Source organism: Lepidochelys kempii, chromosome 21, assembly GCF_965140265.1.
Source record: "Lepidochelys kempii isolate rLepKem1 chromosome 21, rLepKem1.hap2, whole genome shotgun sequence".
Taxonomy (NCBI): Eukaryota; Metazoa; Chordata; order Testudines; family Cheloniidae; genus Lepidochelys; species Lepidochelys kempii.
Genome location: NC_133276.1, coordinates 5,576,071 through 5,593,231, shown reverse-complemented (window position 1 = coordinate 5,593,231; position 17,161 = coordinate 5,576,071).

Sequence of the window (17,161 nt, the reverse complement as noted above, 5' to 3'; positions counted from 1 at the left end):
GTGACTGAATAGTTTGTAACTGGTACCAGTTTGGCATTTGAAGAGTGTGCATAATGAATGCAATGTACACAGCGGGGGATATGAAAGGATTGTTGCTGGAAAATCAACCTAGAAACTGGCCCGGTGACTAAATGAGCTGGAATTACATGAGCATATTTACATGGCTTTAACTGACAAGGAAGTGTCTTCTTGCCAAGCTACAGGCTTCCAATACCTTCTGGTTTCTCAGACAACAAACCTTAGCTGTTACTTCTCAGTCCCAAGTATGGTGTATAACATTAGAACCAAGGACATTATTTGGGTCTGAGCTAAAATCAGGCTAAAATGGTTTGATAATGGGTAGCTCTGAGGCAGAGATGGATTAAAATCAGGGCCAGTTATCCAGATCCCCTGCACTTGAGCAGCTTAGATATAACGAGTCTCAGATCTGAACCGCCTCTGGTTTTAGTTTTGCAAAACAAAACCTGACAGGTGAGGATTTTCAGAAGCCAAAAGCACTCCTCGATTTTTGCCCATCTCCAAGATAAATAAACAGCGTTTCAGTCTGTCATTCATTCAGGCTTGCTACCTGTACACATTAATTATGGCTAATGTGCCACATGGATGCTTCCATGTTCCCCTTGCAGTCCCTACATAGAGCTTTCAGTCATTAATGTTTTGCCTGTAGTATACATATAAGAGACATTTTGCTCATTAACAGTTACATAAATATTGTGGCTGTAAAATAGACCATTTATTCTCTGTTTAGCAAACAGTTCAACTAAATGTGCAGTCTGTAGTTCTTCTGCACTTCATATAACGTGCAGTTAAATTAAATGCACCCTGTTGAGGATGGGAACAAGCTAAGAGTTCAGCTGTGCGATCTGCAATTTATAGCGATGTCTATCTTGTAAGTCAGCTACTGAGTTTGTGAACACCCGGATTTGCAAGGCAGGGAATCCTGCCCTATTTCCCTTGAGACTTCAGCAACTGGTACTTCACTGTGTGTTGTTGGCAGCTGTAATTGGGAGAACAACATTTCCCATTGGATCCCTGCAAAAACAGAGGAAAAAATATTAGCTGCTATTGTCTCCAGCTAATATTTTCAAAAAAGATTTTGGGTGCGTCTATCTGTGGGTGCCCAACCTGAGATACATTTAAAAAGCACTTGTATAAGAGCTGGGTATTAATCACGATTAACGGGGCCTGATTTTTCAGAAAGTGCTAAGCACCCACCCTCTAAAAATCAGGCCCTTTTAAGTTGTTTCAAGGTGGGCACCCAAAATCAATGAGAACTTTTGAAACTCTTGGCCTCTCTTCTTACTTTTTTGGACTCTCAAACTGTAAAATGTCCTCATTGCTTTTGCAACTGATTGCTTCCCCCACCCCCAAGCCCTAGATTTTAAGCAAATAAATTCTCTCTCTCATATATTAGAAACCTCAAACATTAGGTTGAATAAAAATCCCTTGTAAAAAATACTACATCATTCTAAAATAAGGCCCCCACAAACTATTGCAATAATCTGTAAATTTTTGTTCAGGTTTATGTTACCATCTGCAGTATTTTCTAGATCTCCGACATTATGACTGACATTTTCCAAAGCCATTTTCAAAGGATTTGGATGGCTAATTCCTACTGAAAGTAATAGGAATTATGTATCCAGATTCCCTAAACAGCTTTGGAAATCTCTGCATACATCAATAGATCGGCTACCTACTTCTAGGGAAGTCACTGGAAGTTTTGCTCTTGGCTTCATTAGCCATGAGCAGGCCTCAATAGTTTACCTGAAGTCTATGATTGGGTTAGTCTAACGAAATTTTGCACTCTCTGGGCCAAATTCTCTGCTGGTATAAATGGTACAACTCTTTTGGTGTTTCACTCATTTACACTAGCATGGAATCGGGCCCTATATATTTTCACAAAATGTCATCAAATCCCTATAACTTTCTTTCTGTTTTGACCATTCCTCAATGGAGAAGAGTAAATGTTACTGATATCAAATGCAACAAAAGGGGATCCCTGAAGATTTTTCAGATGTCCCAGATGCTTCTTACAGGAATTCCTGACCTAAGACCACTAATATTCGGAGAAAACCCCACTGTTCGTTACCTTGTTAGACAAACTTAGAGATTTCATCTGGGCCATCTGGATCTTTCAGCAGTCGTGAAGAATGTTCTGCGCACACGGAACAGAAGAGTTGGAATGATTGCAACATAATGAACAAAAAAGGTTTCTGTATAGCCCTGTGATAGGTTATAAGCAATCAGATATTTTTAAACGACTGCAAACAGGAAAAGAGAACTCGCTGGCTTTGAGTAAGCAATCCAACAATACATTTATAATCTTAACAAGCAGCCTGATCCAAAGCCTGCAAAAGTCAATGGCTTAAAGCCACATAATTGGGCAAATGAGGGAGTCTTTTTTGTTCTATTCAGGATACAAAATTACATTCCTTCACCAGCACTCTATCAGCTGTATGCAGACATCTATTGACTATTCTGTCTGGGTACAAATATAGGATATTCAGTTAAGGTCTAATCCGGCAAACCCTCAGCATGGAACTCACATTACTCCTATTCTTCTAGGAGAATTTTACCCGTAGATATATTTCTTGTCTATAAACTGGGGGAAAAGCCCACAATTTAGTATAGGACACCGCATACACCGTGCTATAGAAAATCCTAAAATAGCTAGACCGATACTAAGGTTGGGGAAAAGAGTTCAAGTGAGTTCAGTTAGCTCCCACTGAAATTAATGGGATTTGAGTGCCCATAAAGTCCTTAAAAAAAATCTCCACCTAACCAGTAAACATGGGGATAAATTAAAATATATCAATAATCAGAAGTGAGATCAGGCAAAAAGTAGAATAAATTCCAAGATACTCAAGATGGTCACAAAATTTTACGTTTTTGATATTTCAGTGAAAACTTTTGCAAGAAAAAGTTTGTTTAGGTTTTTCTTCAATTCACTTATGGAGTGGTCAACATTTTTAAAAAACCTGAAATTTCAATACAAAATTTCCTGAAAAGTTTTGTGGGTGGGTTTGTGATCTTGTGTTTACGTACGTGTGCACATGAGTGTGTGTATGTGAAAAGGTTTCTGCATTTTTTTTTTTTAACCAATTCTCCCTGGCTCTCACTGACAGTGCTTTTTGCACAGACTTTCACTTTGTTTTTAACTGTCCTCTAACCAGTGAGATGATATTTGTAGCACAGAATCCAGAATATGTCTACCTTTGTCATGGCCCAGTTTAGGTTCACATTGCTTTGCTGGATCCATATTTTCCTCCATCATTTGCTCTTCTAAATACTTTATATCACTCAAGGTTTCTGTTGCTTCAAGGTTTCTCACAGAACTTCTCTTCATTTCTAAAAAGAGATACAAAGATGCCCGTTGACTTCAACAGGCATATGTTCAGACCTATAGTTTCTTCTTGTTGTGATCCCAGTGACTGAATAAGATATAGCTGCCAGACGCTGCGTTCATTAAAGTTTGCTTTCAATTTCTAAATTCATCTCTAAGACAATATATTCTTCAGTGAGATTTAGCAGAATTTTCATGTCATGGTGAAGGACACCAACACAGAACAGCTGCAGGTAAATGATTATTCTAGTAAATCTTTCTACCATTTGGAAAAGAGCTGCTGTGTTATGGGTTTGTATCAAAGAGCAAGCAGTGTATCCCTTATCCTGCACCATTAAAGACAATGGGAGCTTTTGTCATTGACTCCTATAAGCGAAGGATCGAGCCCTTTATACTCCAAATTTTCCAAATGACAATGGAACAATAAACCTGTTATGTTTGTTCCCTGCACGAAGAGCAGGCCTTACTTTCAGTTTGAATGATCTTTACTTTAGATTAAAAGCAAGAAAGAACAAAAGTGAAGTCTCCTGGGGCGAGTTCACTGTGTGTGTCTGCTGTGACAGGCTGCATTGAGCTCAATACAAAATGCCTGTTTCTGCAGAGGGCAGTTTTGAGAGATTCAGAGGTGTTGTGCACAGAAAGCCAAGGCACATGGCTAAACACAACACACAAAACATCAGCGGAGGGGTGCTGCTCTGACTTACCCTTCTTCTTTTGAAGCTTGAATTTAATAAATATAAGAATAATAGCAAAAAGAAGCAGGAGCACAATGAGGGCTGGTACCACAACTGGAAGCAGTTGCAGTTCACTTGTTGATGAGCTGGAACGATAAAGCATCAGGATTAAATGGGATTTAGTGACAGGGAGTGTGCACATTAAGGTGCCTTAACACTGGCTGGGTTTGCATGTAGCCCAGCTGCTTGCTGCAGGCTGAAACGTGAAACAAAAAAAGTGGCAAACACTCAACCTGACTCAAAGGAGAGCAGTCAACAAGGTCAAGTGGTGAATAAGCCATTAGATCTGGAGTTTGATTCGGAGCAAGTCCTATCTGTAGCTACTTATGACTGTGCCCCACTCAGTGGAATTTATAGTGCTGGCTGAATTACCCACTTCAGAATGAAACCTAACTGCTCCTGTTTCACAAGTTCCCTTGTATAGGTTCTTACACAGTTCCCATCACCATGGTATCAGAGTGCTTCTGAAAACTATCTCTGTGCAAACTCTATAGAGGTACAGTCAGACTGGAAATCTCAAGCGCTCCATATCCACAGAGTAAATTATGTTTGCCACTAAATAGAAATCTGGGACTTGAATACATCAGAATAATACCTTGCCTACAGATTGTAATGGGCTACCCTCAATCACACAGGGGGTATGGGAATGGAAAGTGTTCTTTTGGAGGAGGATGCTGCGTGTATTCCCCTGTAGGGGAAGCAGGCGCTGGGGTAAGAGGCTCCATCTGTGTTGCATTTTGTGGGATTTATTATACAATGTGGTCCTGCCTCAGTCCTTTTGGGTACTGCATCTGTAACGCTGCCATATATTTTCTCCCTGGCGAATCCCCAAAGCTCCTTACAAGCGGGCCAACAAACGACAGGAGGGAAATCAGTTCACCCGTCACTGAAATGTAACAGCTGCTCACAGCAACATTAGATAAACAGTTTAGGACAGGAAGTGAAGAAAAATGTTTGCACCCAGTCGGAATTAGTGGGAGGGCGTAAGCAAGCAGACACTTAGCCTGGGCACTGGGCTGAGCAATTGGAGAAAAGTGGCACGGAATCATTGCTGACCGCGGTGGTGCCGCCTCCAAAGCCCAGTGCCCGCCGCAGCCCGGCCTCCCGCAGCACCCCCGTGGGTTATTGATGGGTGACTGACTCAAAGGGAGGCATGGCGCCTACTGCATCACCTACATCGCTGAAGTTCCCTGCAGATTTCCTCTCCCAGTAGGAACCATAAGAACGGCCAGGCTGGATCTGACCTGTGGTCCATCCAATCCACTGTCCTGTCTCTGGTCCTCTGCAGATGTTTCAGAGGAAGATGCAAGAACCTTGCAGTAGGAGGACATGGGATAATCTGCCCCCCATATTAGGTTTCCTCTTAATCCATTCCAGAGATTGGCTGAGGCCCTGAGGTATGAGGTTTTATCTCCCTTTTAAAATTGGTTCGCATTAATTATATTATATTATCTGTATAAATGTCCAATCCCCTTTTTTGCATCTTGTTAACTTATTTGGCCTTAACGACATCCTGTGGTGAGATGTGCCACAGTCTGATTACTTTTTCACACAATATGTATTTCCTTTAATCAATTTTGAATTTGCCACCTTTTAGTTTCATTGAAGGTCCCCTGGTTCTTGTGTTCTGAGACAGGGAGAATAGAAGCTCCCCATCTCCCTCCTCTGACCATTTGTTATTTTACAGACTTTTATCATATCCCTTATTAGTCATTTCTTTTCCAGTCCAGCCTTGCTTAGATTCGATGGGATAAGAGCACAAGGTGGAATTGCTGCAGGATCAAATATTTTTCTATTTAAAGTATTTTAAATGAAGTGAATCCAAAGAATCTGAATAGACTTTGTGTAAGTTGACATTATCAATGGTGATTGGGGTAAGAAACACTTTCATTAACTTACCTGTCATAGACTGCATTGCTAAAGGTTACAAATCTGCCTTCAGGGGTTGTTTTTTCCAATATTCCTTCCGTGACACTGCTCATGGGATATGTCTGATTTATGACATTTACATGACTGGGGATCCTGTGGAGAGCAGATGTAGACAAAAGTATTTTAAATGAAGTGAATCCAAAGAATCTGAATAGACTTGGTGTAAGTTGACATTATCAATTGTGATTGGGGTAAGAAACACTTTCATTAACTTACCTCTCATAGACTGCATTGCTCAAGGTTACAAATCTGTCTTCAGGGGTTGTTTTTTCCAGTATTCCCTCCGTGACACTGCTCACGGGATATGTCTGATTTATGACATTTACATGACTGGGGATGCTGTGGAGAGCAGATGTGGACAAAAGTATTTTAAATGAAGTCAATCCAAAGAATCTGAATAGACTTGCAAAAAGAACAGGAGTACTTGTGGCACCTTAGAGACTAACCAATTTATTTGAGCATAAGCTTTCGTGAGCTACAGCTCACTTCATCGGATGAAGTGCATCTGATGAAGTGGGCTGTAGCCCACGAAAGCTTATGCTCAAATAAATTGGTTAATCTCTAAGGTGACACAAATATTCCTGTTCTTTTTGCGGATACAGATTAACATGGCTGCTACTCTGAAACCTGATACTTGGTGTAAGTTGACATTGTCAATGGTGACTGGGGTAAGAAACACGTTCAGTAACTTACCTCTCATAGACTGCATTGCTCAAGGTTACAAATCTCTCTTCAGGGGTGGTTTTCTCCAATATTCCCTCCGTGACTCTGCTCATGGGATATGTCTGATTGATGACATTTACATGACTGGGGATGCTGTGGAGAGCAGACATTGCTGATATTGGGCTCACAGATGCAGATGGTACTGGCGCTAGTGAAGAGAATGATTGTAACAAAGAAAATGAATAATTTCAGGGCTTGAATATTTACCCTTTGCACGTCTGACAATTTTTACCTGTGAAATGCACAGCGCAGCCTTCTTGGTAACCTTCTCCTCCCCCCACCTTTCATTTCACCTTGCAATCTGTGTCATGGACAAACAGGCAGCACAAAAGGGACCACGCCTTTTTCGCTGTGGCCGTTGGCCGTACAGAATATTACATATAAGTATTCATGAAATCCATGATCAGTTTTGGCAAGTCAGACACTTTTGCTAAAGGTCACTATTTCTACCTTGTAAACTCTGGAGACTGCATAAAGACACCATCTGTTACGGAGAAATGTAAAATGGATACAGCATCCCTATTCCTGAAGTAGTGACCTCAGTTATTGGTGGTTTTGGTTGTTGTTGTTTTTTTTAACTGTAGGGTCCAATATCCAAATGCTGGGAAACATCTGTATCTTTTTCTACATTGAAGGTCTAAAGACTGAAAAGTATTTTTCTGACACAACTTGTTATTTGTGCCTTAAATTGGGGGTGTGGAGGTGAAAAAAACCTAACTCATTGACCCAATAGGGGAATTATTAAAAAACGGAGGTTGAGAAATAAGTTTGTCAGGTGACGTTCAAGGCAAGAGCTGTGTCTATCTCTGTCTGACTGGCACTTAGCACACTGGAACCCTCATCCTGACTGGGCACTACAATAATATAAGAAGTAAATAATAACAACAATAATTAATATGATTTCTCATTAGGGAGAGCTTTTCAAAGGCATAAAATATAGATAAATATCCAACTTCTATTGAAAGCCAGTGGGAATTGGGCACCAAACTCCAATCTGTGCATTTGAAAATCTCCCCCTTAGTCTTGACTTTACCAAACATCTCCATTTCGGTCCATTAATTGTTTATCATTAGGCTGCTATTCTTTGATCAGCAACAGGATAAGAATTCAGCAGAGCAAAGCTTATTAATCAGCAGGATGACTTTTCTTATCACCTGTGACTGGGAGGGACACATGGGCTATGAGTGACCAGAATAAAAGAGAGCAAAAGAAAGAGGTATTAATCCCAATGGGCAAAGCCCCTCAAACCACATACCCTTTTGAACGTGTAACTTCATGGAGGATGTTTGCTCTGTGTCTCCATCTTTAGCTCCACACCAGTACCATCCTGCATCCTTTTCTTCCAGATGGCTCATCACTACGGTGAAAGTCCCATTTTCCTGATTATCACTGACGAGCCGAATTCTTCCTTCAAATGCATCCTGTACAAATCCACTGGTATCCGCCACAAGGGAGCACCCAGCTTCCTTCCAGCGGCACCAGTATTTCATTTCATAATTCTGTTGCGGAGCGTAGTGGCACTTGGCAGACACCAAGCCTCCTTCAGGTCCATTCAAGAGCCTGGGTTCCCTGGGAGCGGTTGACTCTACAGGTTGCGAATATACTGAGTTAGCCTTATAGACTCGTTAACTGATACCGCTCTGAATTCCCAGCAAACACAGGTTGGTTTTTGGGACCACGAATGCAAATACAGCGCTGTTAGCAAATCTCTATCTACAGCACCTTCTGAAAATTAATTGGTCTTTCTTTCTTTCTTTTTAGACTTACCTTCAGTCACTTGTAGATCTATGGTTCTTGCATTTCCAGAATCATCAAGCATGGCTGTCCCACACTTATACAGTCCAGAGTCCTCTTTTTTTAGTCTGTTTATCAAGATTTTGAAAGTACCAGAGCTTTCTTCAGGGGTAATAGAGATCCTTCCCTCATAATTCCTGGCCACATAACCATCAGAGTCTGCTATGACAGAACAGCCAGTTTTCCCCAGTTTGCACCAGAATTTCTTTCTTCCGCCTTTGACTTTTTCAGGTTGGCATTGTATTGACACTGACCCTCTGAGCTCCCCAAGCACAAGCTCTGGTGATTTAGGTACATTGGGACCTGTTTGAAGAGAACATACCAAAACATCTTAATGCAACTCCTATTTCACGTGGAACAATTTCCCTTTTTCTTCATTTTAAATTTCTTAACAGCTGTTTCAGTAAAATCTGAGTGCTTTGTAGAAAAAAAGAAAAGTTCTACTCCTACAGGTAAATAACAGGCTCTTAGCAAGGGGATGGGGAGGTATGAATAAGAAGTCAAAGTTGGTGCAACAACCACTGTCTTAGGTTGAAATGCTCATGAGTCAACACTTAGGACAGTGGTTCCAAACGACTCTGTAAATGTGGCAGCAGAATATTTCAAGTCTGGTGTTGCCGACTCAGAAGAGAGATTTGGGTCTGTACCTTTTGCAGTCAGCCTGTTGTGAAGATCCCCGGCTACTGTACCTTCCAAAACTGTTAGATTCATGCTGACGAATAAGGCTTTGTTGTTGCTGCCGATGCCACATCTGTAAGCCCCAGCATCATCCCGCTGCAGCTGTGTCATTTGTACGGTGAACGTGCCGTTCGTAGGGAAGTCGGTGATGGAGGCTCTGTCTTTGTAGTCTTTAGAGATGAAATAGCTGGTAGAAATGATGGTGTTGCAAACTCTTCTGGCTCCTGACATTTTACACCAATATTTTCTGTCATGTCTGTTGGCTTTAGTGGGTGGATAGAAGCATTCGATAGTGACGGATCCTCCAACCTCACCTGTCAAAAGCCTTGGTCCATATAAGGCACTTGAAACTGTTTTTTTTTTTTTTAAAAAAATGTAGAACGTGCATTAGCCAACTAGAAGGCCAGAGCCTCAGCTGGTGTAAGACAGCACAGAAGTCAGTGGAGTCTTACTGATTTTCACCAGCTGAAGATCTGGCCCAGAAAGTGTAATAGTTATTCTGGATAATGTATGTTACTGTAGATCAGATACAGGTCTCTCAAATCTCCCGTTTGTTATCCTATGCTTTAGAGGATAAAAGATTGGATAAAACCCCTTGTTTGCATTGTGTATCAGCACATAGCAAAAAACTCTTGAGCTCCAACTCAAATATTGCACAGTCTCTAGCCAGGTAAAACTCCTATTAATGCCAACAGGAATTTTGCTTGAGTTAAAAGCTGAGTGATGCATGCAGTATTTTGGCCATACAGATTGTGGGCTGTATTTAGTGACAAGCAAATCCCAAAATAATCAAACATAGTTAGTACGTACACGGCCTGGTGTCCCGCTGCCTTGCAGCCTGTGCTGTCGTTGACATCTGTATAAAATGCTTCCAAATCTGAATATCCATTCGTGGCAGTAGTAACATTTTACACCTACTTTGCAAATGTATCTTTCCATTGGCTTTTGGGCTTTTGGTCAGGCCTCAAATGGAGATACAGGGCTTGCTCTTCCGTTTCCCCACACCTTGTGTAGTCATTTACACCGGTGTAACGTGGGTGTGAAACACTTTCCTTCTGATCTGAAAGCTTTTCATACCTCTCTGCACTCACTTTGCACTGATATTAATGGCTGCACAAGGTGCAGGGCAGTGGAGAATCAGGCATTTAATCCTGAGAGCACTTTACAATTAACTAATTTTCCCAACACCCCTGTTAGAGGGACAAAGTGGGTGAGGTAATATCTTTTATTGGACCAACTTCTTCTCCAGAGCTCTGTGTAGCTCAAAAGCTTGTGTCTCTCATCAACAGAAGTTGGGTCAATAAAATGTATTACATCACCCACCTTATCTTTCTAATATCCTGGGACTGACACAGCTACAACAACACTGCGTACAACACCCCTGTTGGACAGGTAGGTGTGTCTTTTATCCATTGTGCAATGGGGACATATCACTCCAGCTGCCCTGCGTAAGGAGGGGTGTTCCCTCATTTTAAAGCCAGATTTATCTTTGTCCCCTACAAGTGTGGCATTCTCTCACTTTTATTATGGTGATTCGCATCAGCAATGTAGCTCCCAGCTACTCACCTTGTAGCAAAGTTAATAAAACAATGAAGACAGCCATGTTTAATCTCCAAAAAATGTTCACAAGGCAGACATCTGAATTTGACTCTGGATGTTGAACTCAAGATGCCCTTTCAGATTCAGGTGGAAATCTGAAGTACTGACTTTTTCCTTTTACCTGTCATCAGCCGTAAGAAAAAAAGAGAAAAGTGATACTGGGGTTTTCCAGGGACCTTCTGGAAGTGCGGCACCCAAACTGCATTGAAATTTCAACAGGAGCCAGACATCTAACTCCCAGACAATGCTTTGAAAATCCGAGCCAGCGTGAAATTTCACAGACCCAATGGGAGGACATTTGTTGAGGATAACAATGCTTTTGCACTTGCAGGCAAGGATCTCAGAGCCTTTTGCACAGAGAAGCGACTTGCCCAAAGTCACACAGTGAGTCAGTTGCAGAGCTGGGACTAGAACCCAAGTGTCCTGCCTACCAGTCTCTGAGGCTCCATGGGTCTGCTAGTTCCTGGACAGCTGTGTGTCCACACTGCCACCTGCAGTGAAATAGGGAAAAGCGGCCGACGAGCCCTGCAGTTTCAAGCACCACCAGATTTCCCACCTATGGTAGTCATGACTGGTGGAGCCTACCGTGTTCTCTGATTGGCCCAGGCACACTATTTTAGGGTTAGGGAAAACACCTGGAGCCTGTCTGTGTAGCTAGCAGGCTCCCTGGCTTGCAGCTGCAACAGACCTTACTGAATGCTCCTGATCCCTTGCCTTGCTCCAGGTTCCTGATACCTAGCCTCAATCCCTGGTCCCTTGCTCTGCACCTGACCCCCCACACTCTCTCTGTTCCACTAACCCAGCTTTGGCAGGCTCACATGGTTCCGATCCAGCTCATCAACCTCAACTCGGACCTGATCTAATGGCATGAAATTGATATGTATCGCTGCATCTCGCCTTGACCCTCTAGACCAGTGGTTCTCAAACTAAGCCTCCGCTTGTTCAGGGAAAGCCCCTGGCAGGCCAGGCCTGTTTGTTTACCTGCCACGTCCACAGGTTCGGCTGATCGCGTCTCCCACTGGCTGTGGTTCGCTGCTCCAGGCCGATGGTAGCTGTGGGAAGCAGCACGGGCCGAGGAATGTGCTGGCCACCCAGGGGCTTTCCCTGAACAAGCGGCGCCCCTAGTTTGGGAACCACTGCTCTAGACTGAATTTGGACCCCATTCTCAAGTCCTCTCCAACCCAGGCCCTGGCCTGTGCCCTGTAGCTGGGATCCTGATAGAGTCCAGTGCTGTAATCACTAGATCAGATTCTAAGTCTCCTTGCATGCTCAGTTCAGAAAATAAACAACTTTTATTATTTGTACAGTGATGTACGTAGACAATATGCGAACTACACCAACCAGGAACTAAACCCATGGTGGAGGATTTACAAAGTGAGGGTAAGAGCTGGTACTGCCTTTCACAGTACAACCCACACTGAACAAATGCAGCATAGCAGTATAGAATCAGGGAGTTTTCAGTATTGTTCTGAAGGTGAGAGATGGGGCCTGGTGAATATTGAGCAATAATAATACCTAGCTCTTATACAATGCTTTTCATCCAGAGAGTGACAAAGGAGGTGGGTATCATTATCCCCATTTTCCAGATGGGGATACTGAGGCCTAAGGGGGCATCACCCAGCAGATCAGTGGTAGAGCCAGGGCTAGCAGTAGCACTCAGATCTCATGAGTCTCAGTCCAGTGGTGTAACCACTAGACCACCTCGGGATGGGAGGCTGTTTTAGGACAGGAAGAGAGCACAGCGAGAGGCAAACAGGTTGAACTTGTATGATCCTGGCATGAGTGATGATCAGTTTCTCAGGGAAGCACAAATCTGCTTAAATAAGGGCTCTAACTGGGCTTTCTGAGTCTGCAAGCAGCCAAAGCTGTAGAGAAGAAATTAAAGATTTTTATCAGCTCAGCAAACTCCAGCAAAACAGCAGGTGGTGCATCAGGATTCCCCAAAAGTTCCCTACCAATAGGAGATTCTTTCATTTATGATCTGCAAAAAATAACTCTCTTCCTCCCCTTCACTTCTTGTTGGAACTTTTTGGACAGCTTTGCTGCCAATTTTAGCTTTGAATCAAGACACTGTTCATGAGTCCAACTCCCCACTTTGGAGCAGACAGTGTCTGGAATTACTTCCCCACTCGAGTTAAAAATTCACTGGTTGGTGTTTCGTTCTGAACAGGCTTTGTTACAATTCTTGGCTCAGGAGTTGCTCAATCAGTGCGGTTAAAAACACCGCTTCCTACAGGCGCACAATGAAGGTGAACATTTGTAGTTGTGAGGTTAGTTGGGTCACCTCAAAGCATTTCTGGAGGCAAGAAAAGGGAAACGAAAAGGTTCATAAACCCATGGCTGAAACCAACCATGGGTTTGGGCAACTGCAAAACTGTTTAGCCACTTCTGTAAAGCAGTTGTCATGAAACGTTCTAAAGGCTTGTGGATCTTATTGTTCGTGGCAGGTATTTGCTTGTGTTCTAGGCATATCTCTTTGAAACATCAACCGAATATCAGTGCCATAAAGGAACTCCACCACATGTTCCAGTACAGGACTGGAACACAGTAGTGAAGTGGTTAAGTATTATCGTGTGCCTTTACAAAGGGGGAAACTGAGGCACAGAGAAGTAAAGTGACTTGCCACAAGCCTGTTGCAGAATGGAGAATAGAACCCAGGAATTCTGACTCCCAAGTCTATGCTCTAACCATTAGACTTTGCTGCCTCTTTGCCCATGGAATTTCCTGCAACAACCAATGTTAGGGAGGGTGCAAGTTGTTTGAATGCAGGCAGATTAAAAATATTTATCAGTTAGCTTCACTTAGCTAAATGCAGGTAGAATACAACAGCAAAATTAACCTCTTCCTTTTCTGAGATGCTTAGGCAGGTTCAAAAAGAGAGCACAACGGGTGGTGGTGATAATGAAGGGGTATTACACATAAAGAAGTGACACAGCCAAAACTCTGGGTCTGAACACCACTGAACTTTGAAAACCCAGATGAGATTTTTGTGACTTGTTCTCTTCTCTTATGAAGGTGTCGGCTCAGTCCTGCCCTCTGTTGGGCTAGGGCCCAATCCAACTCCCTCCCTTTAACGGCAACAAGACGTGGAAAGGGACATACTACAGGGAGTCTGACCCCACACAAAAGCAGCAGAACAGGGTCCTTGGTCAAAAGGAGAATGCAAGGGCTGGGCCAGCCTGATGCACTAGTTACCAGGTTCTACGCCACACAGTCTACAGGGTCGGACGCATGCCCACCAAGCCAAACAGCTCCTATACTGCTGTCAGCAATAAGTGCCTGCTCGCTATGCATGTTGCTCCTGCTCAGTCATGTGAACTTAGCTCTTGCTACACTGTAATAAATCAATGAACCTTGTGCAATGGGGCTAGGAAAATGTGTTCTCTTTTCAGGCCATATGCTGAATTGGTTGTGAGTAGGAGTAGGAATCATCCTCGCTTAACCCCTTGTTCGCAGTTCATGGGACACCAAATATGCTTTATTGCATTTCATCTCTCTCTATTTCTCCCCAGGGCCAATGCTGCCTTCAGTACAAAGGTACGTAGCCCCAGGGAGCTTTCAATACAGGAGGCAAAATCCACCTCATTTTCATCCAAACAAAATTACGAGGCTGCCAAAAAGGCTATCTGAGCTGCCGTGTTGTTCAACAACCTCAAAGTCCAACTTCGTAGTAGCCCAGGAGGGATTGGGGGAAGGTGCACGGATTTTTATAGCAATGAATGTGACTGGGTGAGGTTCTTTGGCCTGCGTTATGCAGGAAGTCAAAGCAGTTGATGATAATGGTGCCTTCTGACATTGAAATCTATGATACCATCCAGCATCCAAAGGCTGTTTCGTGAGTAAGCCAGAGCCGTCTATAAAACACCATGGGCCAAATTGTGGTCCAACTGGTGTCAACTCACATTGACTTCAACAGGACCGGGCATTAGCCCCTGGTCCCTAATGCTGAACATTGCAAAGCTGGTCTGGCAGCATCGCTGCAGGAGTAACTTGGTCATTAGCACAAAGTGTATTGCAAGCAGAGATAGACCAAGGACACCCAATTCATATCCAGATTTCAAAGGCACCCAAAGTTCAGCAGGTTCAGATGCAAAGTTCTGGTTTGGGCCCAACTGCAACTGAAGGTCTGTTGAGATTTGCTGCAAAATCTCATGAGAGTAGCCACTGGCATTTTGTTCATGTGGATGGAGCTCTCACATACTGGCATCGTCTGTTTATTAAAGTTCTGATATGGTGCCTATTGCCGTGGCAGGTGGGCACCTCACAACTGGCTTATAAATAAACACCTTTAAACTAGTATGGCTCAGCAAAATGGGTGACTAAGAAAACATCATCATCATCAGAAACCCCTTGCTACAGGAATAGCCGGCTAATTAATTAAAAGTATGAATTTTATCCCGTGCCATGATGATCACCAATCTTGGGGTCCGGAAAGCGTGAGGGATTTTTACCACAAGAGGAAGAAAAGGGATGAGTTTACAGGTAGAGAGAGACACCCTACTTATTCTTCCTGACAAAATGGGTATCGTTACCATCTAAAATAAGCCATTTCTTCTTTTTATTGCACAGCACCAGTGACATTTAGTAATTCTATATGATGCTTTGCACAGGAACTTACAGTATCAGGGTAATTTTTAGCAAAATGGAGCAAAATGCATTAAAAATCACTACAGTGCCATTACTGGAGTTTACAATGATCTATCTATTTATATCTCTCTATATATTGTACACATCACTGCAGTATCATCATTAGTTTCATATCCATTTCATATTGTATAACTACAGTCAGTTAGTGATGGCTGGTACGACCCAAATGTGTGAAAGTGACATGTGGAGTGCCAATTTACAGTGGCAGCTAGAAATAGTGCATTGAATACAATGGGCAGCACCTACCATTCTACCCAAAGGAAACACTCTTCTGCACAGATTGGCAGTAGATTAACACTTTGCTCCAAGAGCAAAATGATTGTACCTACCTTAAGTTACAGTGAATCTTTACTGTAGACTTTCTCCTTTGCCACATTCCAAGCTGGAGTTAGACGCCTGAGGGCTCTCCCACCTGGCAGCTGGGTTAGTTAGTGTTCAGATCTTGATGTTTATTCCAATTTTGTATAAATGTCCAACACTTACATATTAAGCTTTTCTTCTTCTCACATCCTGGAATAGTTTCCTTTCCAGGCTGCTGTCACAGATTTGCCACCAAGAAGAAGGTATCAGACGTGATCGAAGAACTTTACAGGAATGCGAGAAGTGCCATCAGCTCATTGAATATGGAACCCCAAACTTCTCCTTATGTATTCGGCTCCTTTGGTCACAAGTGTTAATGAGGTAATAAATTTAAAAAAAAGAGAGAAGTTATAATCAGAAATGGCGAGGATAAAGGAGAGGAATCCCCCTGCTTTCTGGGGAACTAGCAAACATTTTAATACAAAGCACCTTACTTTTCTGCAGAGCACAGAGTTGAAGTAAGTCCAATATCCTTTTAGATCTGATGATATGTTACCAATCAAGATTCTAATGTGAATTAATTCATTAAGTTCTTTTAATGGAACATTTCAGCATCTTTTCCCTGCCACCCCCCCCAAAAAAAAATCTGCAGTTCAAATGAAAGAGAACATACTAATTTCCTAAAGTGCACCATGCTCCTAAAGTGCATCATTATTATTATTGGGGTAGCACTTAGGAGCCCTAGTCATGGACCAGGATCCCATTGTGCTAGGTGCTGTACAAACACAGCACAAAAAGATGGTCCCTGCCCCCAAAGAGCTCACAATCTAAGTAGAGTGACTGCTACATTGAGAGCACAGCATGAATATTGCCTCTTGATATCACAGATGCTGCATAACAAACACAAGTACCTGGAAACAATCCCTTTTACTGAGCAATTTGAGTCTATTTTAAAACATGTCTAGCATCCTTTTCTTCCAGATGGCTCATCATGAACAGAACAGGGAATCATCAAATGATCCGTCCCCTGTCACTCATTCCCAGCTTCTGGCAAACAGAGGCTAGGAATACCATTCCTGTGCATCCTAGTTAACAGCCATTGATGGACCTTTGAGAAATACATTAAAGACTATGAAGTGCTTTGAGAGCTACTGATGAAAAGCACAATAGAAGAGATAGGTGTTGTTTTTTTATTATTGGATGAAATTAAGCAAAGTAAAATTCAGTCAATATGTCACCAAAATTTTTCTAGCAGTGAGATCTGTTCGACTGTAGAATAGTCTCCCAAAGCAAGCCCCAGTCTTTGAGTAATTTAAAATAAAATAATTGATAAAATGCTGTATGGCACAATCCTGCAATGTCAGAGGTATGAAAAGGATGATGTAGCAGGTCTTTTCCATCTCTACTTTCTGTG